A 17,720-nucleotide genomic window follows, 5' to 3' on the forward strand; every position below is an offset into this window, starting at 1 on the left:
AAGTACTAGCATGATTTATAAAGATTACTGGAACTGACTGTACTTCATACTGAAATTCTGTTTTGCTGATAAGAATCTAACAAGCGATATATCAGTAGTTTAGTCACAACATATTATTAGAAACAATGATAACTATATAACTCACGAAATAATAAACCTTGTTATTTCAGTAAGATAAATCTTTAAAATGGATACTTTAAATATTCTCTTATTAATTGCACTTTGAATAAGCTCTAACTGTCCTTCTATGAAAATTACATGAAATATTTCAAAATTTATGCTCACTAAGAAACTATGTACTTTAGAACTTCACAACGTTTATTACCTTTTGTTAAGGAAGATAACTGCTTTTCAGTTCAGTAAATTAGGATACTTGGAATTATCGTAGCACTTGGGATAGGACCCTGTCCACGCAAACGACTAAGGATGAAATACGGTGGCTCAACAAAAAGTTTACAGAACGCACCACATAGCTGGTCCATGCAGTTATACAGTACTCAACCAATAATTTGCGATAAACGAGATGGCAGTGTCGATCTCCTGTGATATTAAAAAAAAGTGCTTGAAGTATCCATGGCTCTTGCTGTGTAACAAGCTCTGAAAATTCTTTTCTTAGCACCTGAGTTTGGTAAAACAGAGCTAACCAAAGTATGCCATGAATAATAATTACTTGCGCATCCCTGTCTACGTTATATAATTTGCAATTTTTCTGTCCTCTTTCATTTCACAAGATGCGCACACTTTGCCTGCTGGCCACAGCACAGACTGACTAATACCACACAGGAGCCTTGCAGTTCGACCGCCAGATCCACGTTTTCTAGTCCCGTCTAGCCAGTTCCGTAGCGGAGAATCTTCCCTCCAAGTATTACATCATTACAAACCCCAAACTTCCCCTCTGCATGAACCAGTATTACAAGCAAACTTTCAATATTTTCATTCTTTTACGGTATACTAGTTTTGAAATTATATTTGTAGATTAATTACAATTACATAAATGGTCATAAATTATGAATAAAACATTCACACCGACCTTACAGTAAAGAGTTTGGTGATACAGACGTCACGGTGAGGAAAAACAGAAAAAGAAGTTAGAGAAAGCAGTTATAGGTAATACTGAAAATAGTGTTAGAGGTTCGCATCAGAAACTGCATGGATTTGTAAAACAGAGAACTGAGGTATAAAGATTGTCGTGAGCTTTGCATCGTGAGCCTAATATCAAGGTACACACTTATCGTCCAAAATTATATATGCAACAGCAATAAAATGAAATACGCGTTTGCAGTCGCTGATGCAAGGACATCTGGACTAACTGAAGAAATTCTTCAGACGTCACTGCACATGCTGCAAAAAAGCGATGTTCTAACTCCTCTTCATTTGTGCATAAGCTTCGTCTTTTAGATTAACCCAAAGACAAACATAAAATGACATTAGATCAGGCAGGCCAACTGACAACACCTTCAAGTCCTATACAGCGACCAGGAAAGAGCCAAGGGAGCACTTTCGTAGCCATAGCGGAGTAGTGAGCCGGACATCCATCGTGCTGGTACGAAATACAGCCAAATATTTCAAGTGATACATTGCCTAGCAGAAACAGTAGCACTTCGGTAAGAAATTGTGCATACCTTTTATCAAAAATGGTTCAAATGGCTCTGAGCACTATGGGACTTAACTTATGAGGTCATCAGTCGCCTAGAACTTAGAACTAATTATACCTAACTAACCTAAGGACATCACACACATCCGTAGCCGAGGCAGGATTCGAACCCGCGACCGTAGCGGTCGCTCGGCTCCACACTGTAGCGCCTAGAACCGCACGGCCATTCCGGCCGGCACCTTTTATCCTTTTAAGATTCTCAAATGAAGGAAGGAACAGATATGTAGTTCCAAAACCCGCACCGAACGTTTACATTACAATTACTATCATGTTTATCTTAGCCAGCGTGGCTCTTCAGTTGCCCAGAACGGAAATTTCTTAAATTCAGCTATATGTGATTTGTAAAGGTAGCTTCATCTGTAAAGACAGTCCTTAAAAGAAGGAACATACATCAGAAATGAGTGACGGAATTCCATACTTCTTGTGCAGTGCCGGTGAAGTGATATTTGATGCGGATGGAAGCTTTCTGCGGGCAATATTTGAAAGATGCTGGGCTGTGGGATTATTGTTCACCGGGAGCTCCAACATCAAGCTGGTTGTGGTGCCCCTCAGGAAAGTAGTGGGAAGCTCCGGAAAAAAGATTGGTGTCCACTCTGTAGGTTGCACACGGGTCTCGTGCGAGATGCGGGAGACGCTCTCATGACAGACTTCGAGCGTACTGGCTGCACACGATTGCAATTCGTGGCTCCTGTAGGCAAGAATGACTCCTGCCGCCTGGGCTCAGAGGCCACCATTGGCTCATTGGCTCCTACAGGCGGCTGGATGATTTGGAGGAGAAGACTACTAGCGTATCTCTCGCAGTGGAAACTGAGCTAACGTTTTGTAGCGTTGTTCCCAGATCCGATTGCTGTACTGTGGCTTGAAGCAAAGTGGAAGGCTTAAACCAAAGGCCCAGACGATTCTGTGACGATCTTGGATGCCGATTTCTCTATCGCAGCTATCGCGTGGAGAAATGTATGACACCCATAATACGTGATGAGGGCACTATAGGCAGGAAACGGGAACTAGGGTAACGGAGTACATGTGGCGTGCACATGTAGGTTTCTTGGGACAGGGAAATCATCCTACAGGTCCGATAAGACACGTTCTGTATCAACAGAGGGCAGAACGCATCACAGCATATCGTAGAGAGAAACTGTTAACGTAGTGTAACTTAACTGTAGGAACGTCTATCGAATGTTCTGGATACATTTTCGCTTATAAACGGTTAAGTAACCCACATAGACTAAGGATAGAATGCTGGCTGAAACTAGATGTCAACAGAGATGAAATTCTAAAATTAGTACAGATTTAGAATGGAAAATAATTTTGGTGAAGATAAGTTTTAAAGGTGAACCAAACATGGTTATCGGATTCTTTTAAGACCCTCTGCCTCAGCAGCAGTAAAGGGAGAACATCTGAAGGCAAACTTGGAAAATATTTCTCTGCGTGACAGCAATGAAAATACTATCCTTGACAGTGCTGCTAAAGCAGGGTTACTAAACACACCCTTCCGAAATTCCTTAACCAAATAAGACGAAATATATATTCTGGAATTCCAATCCAGAACAGCTGCCAAGACGAGTAACTTAGAATCTGATATCCTCGGAGTAGTGAAGCGACTTAAATCACGTAGTAAAAGCAAGTCTTCCGGTCCAGATTTTATACCAATTAGGTTCCTTTCAGAGTATACTGATGCAATAGCTCCATACTTCACAACCAAATACAACCGCTCACTCGACGAAAGATTCATACCTAAAAACTGGAAAGGCAATAGCAGTAATCCACTAAATTATAGGTCCATGTCATTAACGTCGAAATGCAGCAAGATTTTGGAACATATATTGTTCGAACGGATTTAGAAGACATCGTTCTTGTAAAACACAACTAGCTCTCTACTCACACGAAGTACTGAGTGCTATCGACAGGGGATTTCAAATTGATTCCTTGTTTCTAGATTTCCAGAAGGCTTGTGAGACCGTACTTCACAAGCGGCTTATCAACTAACTGCGCGCTGGTTGAATGTCGTCTCCGTTATGGTACTGGTTTCGTGATTTCCTGTCGGAGTGGTCACAGTTTGTTGTAATCGACGGAAATTCATCGAATAAAACAGACGTGATTTTTGGATTCCCCATGATAGTGATATAGGCCCTCTGCTGTTCCTTATCTATATAAACGATTACGAGACAATCTGAGCAGCTGCCTTAGGTTATTTGGAGATAATGCTGTCATTTGTCGTCTAGTGAAGTCATCAGAAGATCAGAATTAATTGAAAACCTATTTAGATATCCGCAGGGAGTGAAAATTGACAACTGACCCTAAATAACAAAAAGTGTGGGGTCATTCACAAGAGGGCTAAAAGAAATCCGTAAAACTAGGATTACACGATAAATCAATCGAATCTAAAACCCGTAATTTAGACTAAAGACCTAGGAACTATATTTACAAACAACTTCAATTGGAAAGAACACTTATAAAACGTTGCAGGGAAGGCGAACCAAAGACAGTGTTTTATTGGCAGGACACTTAGAAGATGCAACAGATCTACTAAAGAGACTGCTTACACGATGCTTGCCGTTACATTTTGGAGTATTGCTGATCAGTGTGAGATTCTTACCATATAACATTAACGGTATACATCGAGAAAATTCAAATACGGGCAGCAGGTTTTGTACGAGAAATATCGAGAAATAGCGAAGAGAGTGTCACCGACATATTGCAGGATTTGATGTGGAAATCATTAAAACAAAGGCGTTTTCCTTTACGACGGGGTCTTCTCATGAAATTTCAACTACCGATGTCATCCTCAGAATGTGAACATATTTTGTTGACGGCGACCTATATAGGGAGAAACGATCACCATATTAAAATAAGGGAAATCAGAGAATGCACGGTGTTCGTTTTTCCCGTGCGCTGTTCGAGAGTAGAATAATAGAGAATTAGTGTGAAGGTGGTTCGATGAAACATTTTCCAGGGGCTTAAATGTAATTTGCATAGTAACCATGTAGATGTAGATGTAGATGCAGATGCAAATGCAGATGTGGTCAGGTGGATATTTTAACTTACTCGAGTGATTAGAATGGGTAGTAAGGAAATTGTACTAGGTGGTATCCCCGGAAATTACCTAGGGCAGTTAATCGGAGAACCAACTCGTGAAGACATCTGAGAGCAGTTGGTGACAAACAGACATTTAACTTTTCGATAGGGAATCAGTAGTCATAAGGCTGTTACATCACCATAAAAATAATGTTTAAATAGAATTACAAACAGAAGTAGGAAGATATTTCTGATCGGCAAGAGCTAAAAGAGAGATTTCAGATTATCTGACAGGTCAACACGAATATTGCATCTCCAGCACTAATAATGTTGAGCATCAACAGACAACTTTCAAGAGCATCGTACAATATGCTTTACACAGCCATGTGCTGAGCAAAGTTGTGAGAGACGGAAAAGACCTACCCTGATTCGACAACCGTGTTAAAAAGCCGTTACGAAACGAAAGAAAACTCAATGGAAAATTAAACGCAGCCAAGGAGTCACAGAGGGAACAAAAGGAACCAAATAAAGCCCTAATTGACGTCAGAGGGGACATGCGGAGAACGTTCAACGAATTCAAAAGTAATATTCTCTCAACAGACTAGACAGAAAATCCTAAGACGTTTTGGTTTTGCTAAATCAGTAAATGAATAGAAGACATTCTTCCAGACACTTCAGACAAAGGATGACACACAAAAGGCAGAACTACTAACAGTCTTTTCATAAAACTGTTTCACACAGGAAGGTCTCAAAGTAGTTCCTTCTTTAAATCTTCGCACGAACGAAAAAATTATAGACGTCGAAATAAGTGACAATGGATTAGAAATGCAGCTCAAATCTGTCTACAGAGGGAAGGCCACTTAATTTGACGGGATACCATTTCGATTCTAGACAGAGTAAGAACTTTCCCCTTTTCTAGCATCAGTGTATCATGGGTCTCTAGAGGAGCGAAGTGTTCGTAATGATCGAAAAAAAAGTACAGGTCACTCCCATTTTTAAGAAGGGTCTTCGATCAGACGCGCGAACTATAGGCCCATATCTCTGATGTCGGTCTGTCAGAGAATTTTTGAACATTTTCTATACTCTATTACAACATTTCTTTACACCGAAAATCTGTTCTGTAAAAATCATGATGTGTTTCGAAAACAATGATAGTCTCAAACCCAGCTCGCTCTGCTCGTCCACGAGACGCATAAAGCAGTAAATATAAGCACCGAGGTTGATGCGTGTTCCTTGGCTTTCGGAAGGCATTCGGTAGAGTTCCGCACTGCTGCCTAATGAACAAAATACAAGTGTACTGAATATCAGACCAACTGTATGATTGGACTGAAGAGTTTCTAGCAAACAAATCACGGCCTGTCATTCTGAACGGAGAGAATGCCTCAAACATAAAACCAACTTCAGGCATGCCTTAAAGGAGTGTTACAGCATTATTTCATTCACAATATACATAAATGGCCCAGCAGATGGCGCCGGATGTTTCGTGAGGCTTTTCGCGGTTGATGCTGTTGTATACAGAGAAGTCGCAATGCTAGAAAAAATAACAATATACAGGACAAATTGCAAAGGATCGACCATTGGTGCAGGGAGTGGAAATTGAACCTCAATACAAGCAAATGTAAGTGATTCAAAATATATAAACAGAGAAGCCCTTTATTGTGTGACTGCACGATTGCAAAACAGTTATTGAAAATATTTACTTCCGTACAATATCTAGGAACATGCGTACGGAGCAATTTGAAGTGGAACGACCACGTAAAATAAGTGCACGTAATGCGGATGCCTGACAGATTCATTGTATTAATGCAAGAAAATGCAGCCCATCAACAAAGGAAGTAGCTTATAACAAACTCGCTCGACCGATACTTGAACATTGCTTGTCAATGCGAGATCCCTACCAGATAGGATTGATGGAGCAAATGGAAAAGATCCATAAAAGAGCAACGCGTGTAGTTACAGTTTCACTGAGGAGCGTGAAAGCATCACGGGAATTCCCAGCCAACTGCAGTGACACACGCCGCAAGAGAGGAGTTCTTCGTCACGGTATGACCTACTGCAAAAAATTCCGAAATCGTACCAAGACATTGCTTTGTGTTCCGTATATGTTGCGAAAAGAATATCAACATAAAATAAGACATATTCGAGCCCCCACAGAGGCATGCCAGCAATCGTTCATCCAGCCAATCATACCACTTGAACTGGAAAGGAGGAAATGACACTGGTACACAAAGTACCCTCTACCACACACCGTAAGGTTGCTTGTGAAGTATAGTTGTAGATGTAGAGGTAGATGAAAAACGCAGAACTTCTCTGGAGCTAACATGTGGGTTTTGAGCAAAAGCTGACCGAACATATTTCGTTCACTCTGCTCGTTGAAGGTTTATCTTCTGCGCAGTATTACAGTGTCTTCTAATAAGTATTTTTTGCACGTTCGGCAAAGTGTCTTTCTTGTTGGACACCATCTGTCGGGACACATTTGTGCGTACGAGTCATTTATTTTCATCGCGTTCCTTCTGAATTTTCCGTAAAGAAGTAGCATATAAAATTTCTCTTTTTCGTGAATTTATTTATTTATTTTTCGAAGCAACCCGCACTCTCGCAATTTTAAAGTCAGAATTAAAGCTACTTTTCCAAAGTTTCACTTTTATACCGTTATTACCGTCATGAAATAAATCTTTTGCTTCTTCTCAGAGATGGCGTATTTCCTTATTTGGCCATGAAATCACGAATCTCAGCGTAAGACGGGAATCATTTTTATCATCAAAAGAAATAAATCTTGAATTTTTAATTTTATAATTCTCTAAAACTAGTAAACGGATTTTGAATAGTGAACTGCTGTTGAATTCTTCTTTTCTAGAACTTCGTTACTAGCAGCAGAATCTTTAATATGTCCGTTTGAAAAAACGAAGTAGATGCCGATGTATCTGTAATTGCTACATTACTATAGTTACGAAAAGAGATTGCACATCACTAAGTGAGAGTGGTTTCACACTTCATCTACGCAAAAGCAGAATTACGATTACTTAAACGGCTCCGGAAATATTTGAGGTAACCCGATTAGCTGAGTAACTGTATATTGTGTTAGATGACCACGTTTGATCCACCTTCAACATTTATCTTCACTCAGAGTAATTTGCATTCCGAATCTGCACTAATCTCACTTGATATTATCGTATTTTAGTTCCTATAAATGCACCTTCACCCGCAGCGTTCTACCTATCTTTGTGATATACATTCCAGTCTGAGTTAGAGCTCCATTACTTTTGACATCTGGTTTCAGCCAGATTTCTGTCCCTAGTACTACGTAAGCATAGTTACCCTATATAAACGAGACTAGTTACGGGACGTTTTCATAGACGCTCTTGCAGTTAATTGACACTGAGTTAACATTTTATTTTTCCTCCCTGCCATGTCGAATGCTTCCCTGTCTGGGCTCAGAACAGGTCTTATCTGGCCTGTATTGTAAAAAACCCACATGGGAACGCCACACGTACTCCGTTACGATGGTAGCCGCTTCCTGCATTTAGTGCACGCCTGACCTGTGACGGTGAGTCCATTTCTCTACCCAACAGCGGAGGTGGAGAAATTTGATATTTATAGTTCAAAGAGGTCTTTGTTTATTAATTTTCACATACCAGCAACCATCGGCTACAATTTGAAGTTTTATGTAATTCAGCTATAATTGGAATAAGCAAGATTCTTAGATTTGTGTAATTTTGTTATTGGTCCGACAGTGATAGTTTCCATCAACAACGTACCATTACCGAATTTTTTTTTTGTAAGCTCATGCCCAGTAATGCTGCGTCAGCGGATTCTCTTGTTTGACTGGTTGCGAATGGTCACCTGACTGCCACCCAGTCGACTGCAGTTGTTATTAAAAGAAATCATAGATTTTAATGCCGTTGCACGGGCAGATAGGATAGAAGTATTCCACCCATGCCGAGTCCCGTATTCTCTGATACGCCTTGCAGATTTGAATTAAGATGTCGCCCACTAACCACTATTTCTCGTCAGCAGCCATTCATCCTATTGGCGCGTAACACATGTCAAGACTGAGGTTTCTTATACAGAGGATTGTACCAACCTCTTGATTAGGGCTTTTAAGCCAAGATCCCCATTTCCTGCACATGCAATGTTACATAGCAGCTACACACGATGGTCGCTGAGCCTACACGTCCAGAGGACTGGACCCTCTCACTACTCCCCAAATCAGGAGTCTCTCTTTAGCCAAAATCGTACAAGTCAATGGAGACCGAGTTGCCTGAGTTCTTCGCCATTTGGCGGCACGTGTGGCCTATCAGTTTCTGTGGACGCGGGGATCTTTACCTCCCTTCAATCAAGAAATCTCAAGTGTGGAAAGCCTGGGTTGAGATGTTAGAGATTATTTCATTTAAAACTTCTCTCTTGTTAAGTTATACACTAAATTAATATTTAGTTAAACAAAATGTGTCTAATACGGCCACCACAATAGAGTGTTTCATTTGTCAAAGTAAAAAAGTGTCCATAGTAGTACCTTATACGTAGAGCTGTCTGTTTGTCTGTCAGAACACATACCGTCTTTTTGGTTGGAACAAAGTACGGCACAGTCGCATTATTCAGTACAGCAACACACAAATCTTCCTCCCATTGTTGCATTGACACAACAGGGCAGTAATTGATTTCAAGGAGACATTAAAATGTGTTATAGTTTGTCCGCTTTTATGACTTTACTTGTTTCCCTGTACTACAACGCATCCGGTCACCCAGCAGAATGATACACCACTCTTTCTTCATTTGGAGCAGGTAAACAATTTCTAGATGTTGTTTGCTATTATCTACGGCACGTACATTTATTGAATTGCTTGGAACGTAATGAGGGAACCGGAGCAGATGGGAGACTTCTTACAGCGATCATGACTCATTCGCCCCATGAGCTTCAAGACTGCACACAAGTTGGTGCCGTAGCTAGTTAATCGGTCTGTCAGACGATTCTTTGAAAACACTGTTAGGAAAGGCGACAGACTTTGCAAGGAGAGCATGCTATCTATGTGGTAAATAAGACCCTAAAAAGACCGCCCGCATCTCGTGGTCGTGCGGTAGCGTTCTCGCTTCCCACGCCCGGGTTCCCGGGTTCGATTCCCGGCGGGGTCAGGGATTTTCTCTGCCTCGTGATGGCTGGGTGTTGTGTGCTGTCCTTAGGTTAGTTAGGTTTAAGTACTTCTAAGTTCTAGGGGACTGATGACCATAGATGTTAAGTTCCATAGTGCTCAGAGCCATTTGAACCATTTGAACCTAAAAAGACCTTGGATCAAAAGTGATACAAAACGGCGATATTTATCTAATTTTTTTACTATTCATGTTTTCAGTATTATATCAAGGCTGAAAATTCTGGGCGTCTAACTTCACCAAGTTTGCCGTAATTCATAAACACTTGCCATATACATTTCCAAAATACCTATTTACGCGGGTCTCGAACGGCCTCGCTGTTCGCAGTATTGTATTAAATTCAGTTCCGTGAGTCCCGTACGTGTGTCAACAATGGCAAAGAATGCAGGTGCATCAAGAATGAGAAACTTTTCGAATACTTATCTTCCAATGGGGAACAATATTTTACTTGGCTGCCAACAGCATGGTACAATATAAAGAGTTTGAACTATTATTGTTTAAGATTATTTTAAAATATCCACATAGGCGTAACACTTACAGTAAATATACACAGTGTAATTACATTAATGTGACTACCTGTCAAATACCGGAATAGTCATTTTTTTGCAGCACGGACCACTGCAAGAGGTGCAGGAAGATAGTCAATGAGGTTCTGGAAGGTAACAACAGGAATGTGGAACCATATCGACTCCAGTGCCGTGGAAAGCTGCGCTAGATTTCTAGCTTGAGGAACGACGGTGTGACGAGCCCGATAGACGTGGTCCAACAGATTCTCGACTGAGTTTAAATTAGGGAGTTTGAAGGACAGGGGAATATCGTAAACGCATACTTCTACTTTTTGAATCACGCACATTCACTGCGAGTTGTGTGACACTTTGCATAGTGCTGCTGATACGTGCAATCGTGCCGAGGGAAAACAAACAGCATGTAGGGGTGGACATGGTCCCCAAAGATAGATGCAATCTTGTGTTAATCCACTGTGCCTTCCAGAATCACGAGATCACCCAGGGAATGCCCAATACCCTTAGGCCTGGACCATACCGACAATTATGGCAGGGTGTTGCTTTCACACTTTTTTCGCCGTACACGGTAACTGAGAATAAAAAGTAATTCAGCTTAAAAAGCCACCTGCCGCCCCTCAGTGGTCGTCCAACCTTCGTTGCCTATGAACCACAATCAGCGGGGCTGTAGGAACCAGGTGTGTCTGCAAAGGCCTACATGCAGGGTCGTTCGCTGATCGATCATTGAGGAGGCACTGTTGGTAGTCAGTTGGTTCATCTGGGCAGTCAGGTGCATAACAGTTGAACGTCTATTCGCCCGTACACATCCGCGCAGCCGTCGTTCACCCATGCCATTTATGGCTCGTGGTGCACTGCAGTTGCCATTTTGCCATGTACGGTACATTTTCAATCACGGCGGCATACGAACAGTTTAGAAACACAACCGTTTCAGATATGCTTCCATCCTCGGCCCGAAAGCTAATGATCAGTCCCTTTTGCACTTCAGATAAATCTCTCCGTTTCCACATTACGAAAACAAGTGCACTTGTTTCCGCGCTCCCCGACATGTTTTACATCACCTCCACTGTCAGTGCTGCTACCTGCCGTCTGTGTGTCGTTATTGCGCTTTGACGTTCATGAAGTTACGTTGACGTCAGGTGATGTTAACTTATATTGCCAGGCTCTCTCTCTCTCTCTCTCTCTCTCTCTCTCTCTCTCTCTCTATCTGTCTCTCGCTGTCTCTCCAAATATATTGATCAGCCCGAACATTATGACCACCTACGTACGATAACAGCGACAGTGACTAGGAAGCACTGAGGCCTCGGTAGATCACTGGAGGGAGTTCGCACCACATCTGCACACATAAGTCACCTAATTCACAAAATATCTGGAGTGGGAGGGGGGGGGGGGGGAGAATTCGATGAGCTGTGACACCATGTTCAATCACATCCAAGATGCGTTCGATCGGGTTTTATATCTGGCGATTTGGGGGCCAGCACATCTACTGGAACTCACCGCTGTGTTCTTCGAACCACACCATAACACTCTAGGCCTTGTGACATGAGGCATAGTCTTGTTGGAAAATGCCACTGCCGTCGGGAAACGTGATCATCATGACGGGGTGTGCGTGGTCTGCAACAAATGGACAATACTCCTTGCTCATCATGGTGTCTTGCATGAGCACCACTGGACCCATGGATGCCTATGTAAATGTTCCGCAGAGCATAATGGAACAACCGTCTGTTTGTCTCCATCGGCATGATGGAGAAGGTATCGGGATTCATCAGACCATGCAACGCTCTGCCACTGCACCAACGTGTAGTGCCGATGGTCACGTACCTACTTGAGTCGTTGGTACGGATGTAATGGTGTTAACTCTGGCACACACATGGGTCATCGGTTGCCGTGGCTCATCGTTAGGAGCGTTCGGTGCACTGTGTGTTCAGACACACTTTTATTCTGTCCAGCATTAAAATCCGATATTAGTTCCGCCACAGTTCGTCGCCTGTCCTGCTTTACCAGTCTGCCCTGCCTACGACGTCCGAAATCTGTAATTCTGGGTGGCCGCCCAACCCTACGAAGTCCGATCGAGGTTTCATCTTGGTTTAGTCAGTTGTTGAAGACACCCACCACAGCACTCTTCGAACCCCAACAAGTTGTGCAGTTTCCTAAATGCTCGTGCCGAGCCTCCGGGCCGTCACAGTCTGCCCATGGTCAAACTCAGACAGATCGCGGGCCTTCCCTATTCACCACATGGATTACATGCTCACCAAAATACACGGACCGTACGTGTGTCGGGCTAGCAGTCATTCCTCGTCAGATGACGCTGCTATCGCCCTAACAGGCTTACATCGATAGCGGGTCGGTGGTCATAATGTTCTGGCTGATTAGTGTATACACTGATCTGCCAAAACATGGTGACCACTGCCTGCCGCGTCATTGGATCACCCTAGAGAATATATTGGCTGTAAATGGGGAAATCCACTGAGATAAGCAACTTTGACAAAGGGCAGATTTTTATTACTCAGAGCCTGTGAACGTGTATCTCTAAAACGGCGAAGCTGGTCGCATGTTCACGTGCTACCGTCGTGAGCATCTACGGAAAGAGGTAGAAGGACAGTAAAAATAACACTATGCGCTAAATGGTTGGACGTCTACCAGTGTACACAGGACGTGGAGCTCTGAGGCTTGTCTCCTCTGTAAAGTAGGATAAATGGTGATTCGTGGCGTGTATGCCGAAAGATGACAATGTAACTACACGCAGAATTATTGTGGAGTACAACAGTCATCACACATTGTTGAACATGGAGCTCAGCGGCAGACCACCCCTACGTTTCAACATATTGGCCCAACCTTATCGTCAATTACGATTCCATTGAGTACGGGACCATCGATATTCGACCATAGACCAATGAAAACGTGTTGGCTGTTCGGATGAACTACATTTTTGATACATTAGATCGGTGGTCGTCACCACAAACGCAGTCATCGAGGTGAACAGCGGCTCGAAATGTGCAGCGTGCCAGGGACGCAAGCTGGTGGGACAAATTATACAAATTATACAATGACAGTTACAGCCTGTGTTTACAATGTGACTATTACAAATTGCGGTAATGACACAGTCATACCACTGTTCAAGTGTCATTATCGTAATTTGTCATAGTCACATTATAAACACAAGCTGTAACTGCCATTGTATAATTTGCAATAGCTTTCAAAATTTCATGTGTGTAACATCATTGTATTTCCTGAATCTAATTTCTCTGACAATAGTGTGGCTCAAAACAGTTATAGCTGTCATTTTTTAATTTGTAATAGCTTTTAGTAATTTCATATATACATAACATCATTGTACTTCCTACCTCTAAGTTCTCCAACAAAAATGTGGATCAAAAAAGTTTCATAATGTGTATCAAAAACTTCGCAGTCTATAATAGCTTTTCAAGTTTCTATATGTGAAACACCCTTGCACCTCCTGTGACGAAGTTCATTGACCATAACCTACGTGTTTCTGTTCAAATGGTTCTGAGCACTATGGGACTTAACATCTATGGTCATCAGTCCCCTAGAACTTAGAACTACTTAAACCTAACTAACCTAAGGACATCACACAACACCCAGTCATCACGAGGCGAAGAAAATCCCTGACCCTACCGGGAATCGAACCCGGGAACCCGGGCGCGGGAAGCGAGAACGCTACCGCACGACCACGATCTGCGGACGGTGTTTCTGTATGAGAAACATCTTTACACCTGCTACGTCCAAGTTCTTTGACTACAGCCCATATGTTTGTATGTAAACACAGTGTATTTCACGAGTGCACTTCGTAATAGTGAAACATGCAGCTAAACTTTATAAAACTGAAATATGGACATGACAATGATAATAAGTGTGTAACTAAGTGGAAAAACGGTCACCACAGCACAACTATGATATTGATGCTTCAGCTTTATGTAAGTACAGATATATTTTCGACAAATGCTGCCTTGCCACTTACAATTGTCCCACTTGTATCTGCTTAGTCACCAGCAAATAATTTTTTTTGTATTTATACAGTGATCTCCAGCATATAAACATGTACATGAATGTATAAACTCCTGAAAATGGGCGCAAGCCCGAAACCGGTCTTGTGACAAATAAATAACCTTTTATTGTGACTGGTAGCGGAAATTTTTCTACACCCTATAAAGGAACAATCGCAGAGTTCAACAGCATCCACTATGGACAAAATTCATCTACGTTATGTGTCCGTCAGTACATGAACTCTGTCTGTCTCAGTTTATCTGTAGTTATTTCATCGCTTTTCCACTTCACAATCAAATCACCAACAGTCAATTCGGCCTGCTTTACAAGGGTTGAAATTTCCCTGAGGTATCTGCTACTCATGTGACATTCAGTGAGTAGTCTACGTTCGTCTTCACTGAGCTCTCCTGAGCGATCCATACTGCTGTTCCTGCTTCTCTACTGACAACAAAATACATCTCGTCTCGTTTTATACTGGCAAGCCTGCCTCTCGTGACATGTTGTGCTCGATCTCGCTTTGCATATGGTGTCCGGATACTCTTGATCGGATAGTGCATCTGCTACGAACAAAAGTGTATTAAACTGACCTGATAAATTTTGATGAAACTGGTTACAGGATGTTGTCGCAGTTTCAACTCACAAAAACATGTGCACATTTGTAAGCTAACAGAATCAAATGATTAGTAAAGCGAGCAGTCTCCCTTAGTGGTGAAGTACTATCCGCATTAACTTGGAGGGTATGCCGGCACGTATTGTTTTCCTCGTTTATGTACGCTGACACGTCGCAGTACCACATCGCCAGTAATGTCGATCAGTCCATTAAATATAGAAAATTCTGATAGCAACATGACGCAGAAATTTAAGTTTTACAACGTGGATCAAATTCATGAAAATAGGAATCACTCCAATCGCTTTGTTGTTGTGACCAGTCCGAGAAAGTTGTTTGTGGAGTTTTGACTCCAATGAATGCCTATCTCCATCACCATAACTGGTTATCTGTAGGACGTTCAACAATTAACTCCAATTGTCAGACAATAGTTTGTGTCAGTAGTATAATCTTAATCGATTTACCGCGAGCTACATTCTGCATAAAGCAGACAGCATTATGAACCTCCCGTTCCCGTTACGGCGTGCCAGAGCTAACTGGACGGCCCACTTCTTGTTAATCGAGAATAACAACTTATTTACCACCATGGCGTTTCACTGTCCCTTTCATTTTTCTCTCTTATTCTCCCTCCATCTCTCATCGTTCAACACTCAACACACACTCATGAAAATGACCTGCAAGAAACAATTACACTTATGGCATAACACAATTTCCAATGTAAAATCACCCAGTATGCACAAATAACCAGAAGCTTCCTACTCTGTGGCAGCTACCCAAGCTGACATTGTCAATTGACGTTTACATTTCTACAGATGTCACCAGGGCCGTATTTAGCAGCTATGGATCCACAGCCTCAGTCTGTCGTGCAGACCTTATCAAGGGATGCTTTGTGATAAATAGCCCGCAAAATAAGCGTTTTGAACCGGTTTTCGATTGTAGTCCACAATGGAGAATTTCAGGTTTATTAATTAGTAGTATAAAATTTTGCTATGCAGTTTATGATTTAATGAGCTGACAATAATAAAAAGAATGAAATAATTTATATCATTAAGGTACTGACCACAATTTATTAACGCTATGAGCAACTGTATATTTTCAAGATGCAAAGAAATTAAAAAGATTAACTGTCAGTTTGTACTGATTTACGTTTATGGGGAAACTGAAATTTGTGCTGGACCAGCATTCAAATCCGGGTCGCCTACTTACCAGTCAAATGCGCTGACCACTGCACCATCCAGACGCAGTGCTCTACAGTCCTACACGGACTACTCTAGCACGCCTCCCCTCAGCCCTAAATTCTCGACTTATTCACACATTACAGATATAGTGCCACATACCCATTATCGTCATTACTAGCGGTACTTCGTCCATTCCCATAACAGTTCGAGCTTGGTATGCATCTGCACTGAAGGCATCATTGGCTGTCCTCCCCTTAATTAAATACTTGTGATGTTTCGTCTCTCGGAAAAGTCATATACCGCCAAGCGGGAGATTTGGAAATGACCCGATCTTGAAACTTATCTTACATCCAAACACTATATGTTCCCGGTCATGGTTTCCTCAACAAAACTTCATTTACAAAGTCCCCTCTACAACTCCTAGAATCCTGCAATAGTAGTTGTGAACACCATGTATATTGTAAATATAAGGAAGTATGTTTTTTCGAAAATGCAATATAATAAACGAAATATATTTACCAAAGAAAATTTTACCTCTATTTAGTTCATATACAATAAGTTCCCAAGTAATACGTCTTACAATGAAAGTTTTAAATTATTTTGATTGCAAATTGGCTTACGTCAGCACTTCATACTATGAAGCTACTTAACAGTTTCTCCATAATTTTGTTGACTGAAAACATCACTTCTAACACACACTTGAATGGTATAATGTGCTATCGATGAATTTTTTGTGAAATAAGTTATATTTTTCCTAGTATATCTCTAGATATAACCTGTTTTTATGTTTAATCCCTTTATAGATAGGCCTACTTGATAATAGTCTAAAAACTAGGTTGTACAACATATAAAGAAAAAGTGACAGCTTCAGGCGGCACTAAATCATTTAATCAATTTAAACTAAGCCAGAATGTTGAGCTTGTCTTTTAACATGGTGCTTCGAAGTTTGATTTTGATCAAATTGAAAGCTGAGAGTTAGATTTTGTCCTTTTGGTTTGTGATAATGAGTGACATGTAAATTTTTATACCGATCTCGATATTAAGAAAATTCTTCTGAGTTATGTTGGCTCCTAGTTTCGATTAAATAAGGCTAGGAGGAAATCGAATTCACTTCACACCGGCTACATTCCTCTGGTTATTCTTGTCTAAACCTTCTTAAGCGCCAAGCGGTTGACTGGGAACATGCTGGTAGGGGGCGTGGAGTTTGAGAGGTGAATGCTGATTTCAATCATTTCAAGTATCTACTGAAACGTTCAGCGGAAAAGCCCATGAAAAATATTGCGTATATGACTTATACCATTATGAAGAGATCTCGCGGATGAGTATTAAATTTAAGCTACATTTTTTTCAATTAAAATTTTTGTGGTACGGTCCCCTTTGTTGTGCGGCCAAAACTGAAGCTGAGATACCGTGCGCCTAAAAGCGGCCATGTCGGTCACTGATATGAAATCGTATTCCAAAAATGTTGCTATCTACATCTACATCCATACTCCGCAAGCCACCTGACGGTGTGTGGCGGAGGGTACTTTGAGTACCTCTATCGGTTCTCCCTTCTATTCCAGTCTCGTATTGTTCGTGGAAAGAAAGATTGTCGGTAT

The 17,720-nt window shown here is 41.5% G+C and overlaps 1 protein-coding gene across 1 annotated transcript in view; it reads left to right on the plus strand.

Annotated features, from left to right (window-relative positions):
- Positions 1 to 17,720, plus strand: part of LOC126249222 (tachykinin-like peptides receptor 86C) — a 352,669-nt gene that overhangs the window by 285,335 nt on the left and 49,614 nt on the right. The gene's annotated exons all lie outside the window — the stretch shown is intronic.

This window comes from Schistocerca nitens, chromosome 3, assembly GCF_023898315.1.
Source record: "Schistocerca nitens isolate TAMUIC-IGC-003100 chromosome 3, iqSchNite1.1, whole genome shotgun sequence".
NCBI lineage: Eukaryota > Metazoa > Arthropoda > Insecta > Orthoptera > Acrididae > Schistocerca > Schistocerca nitens.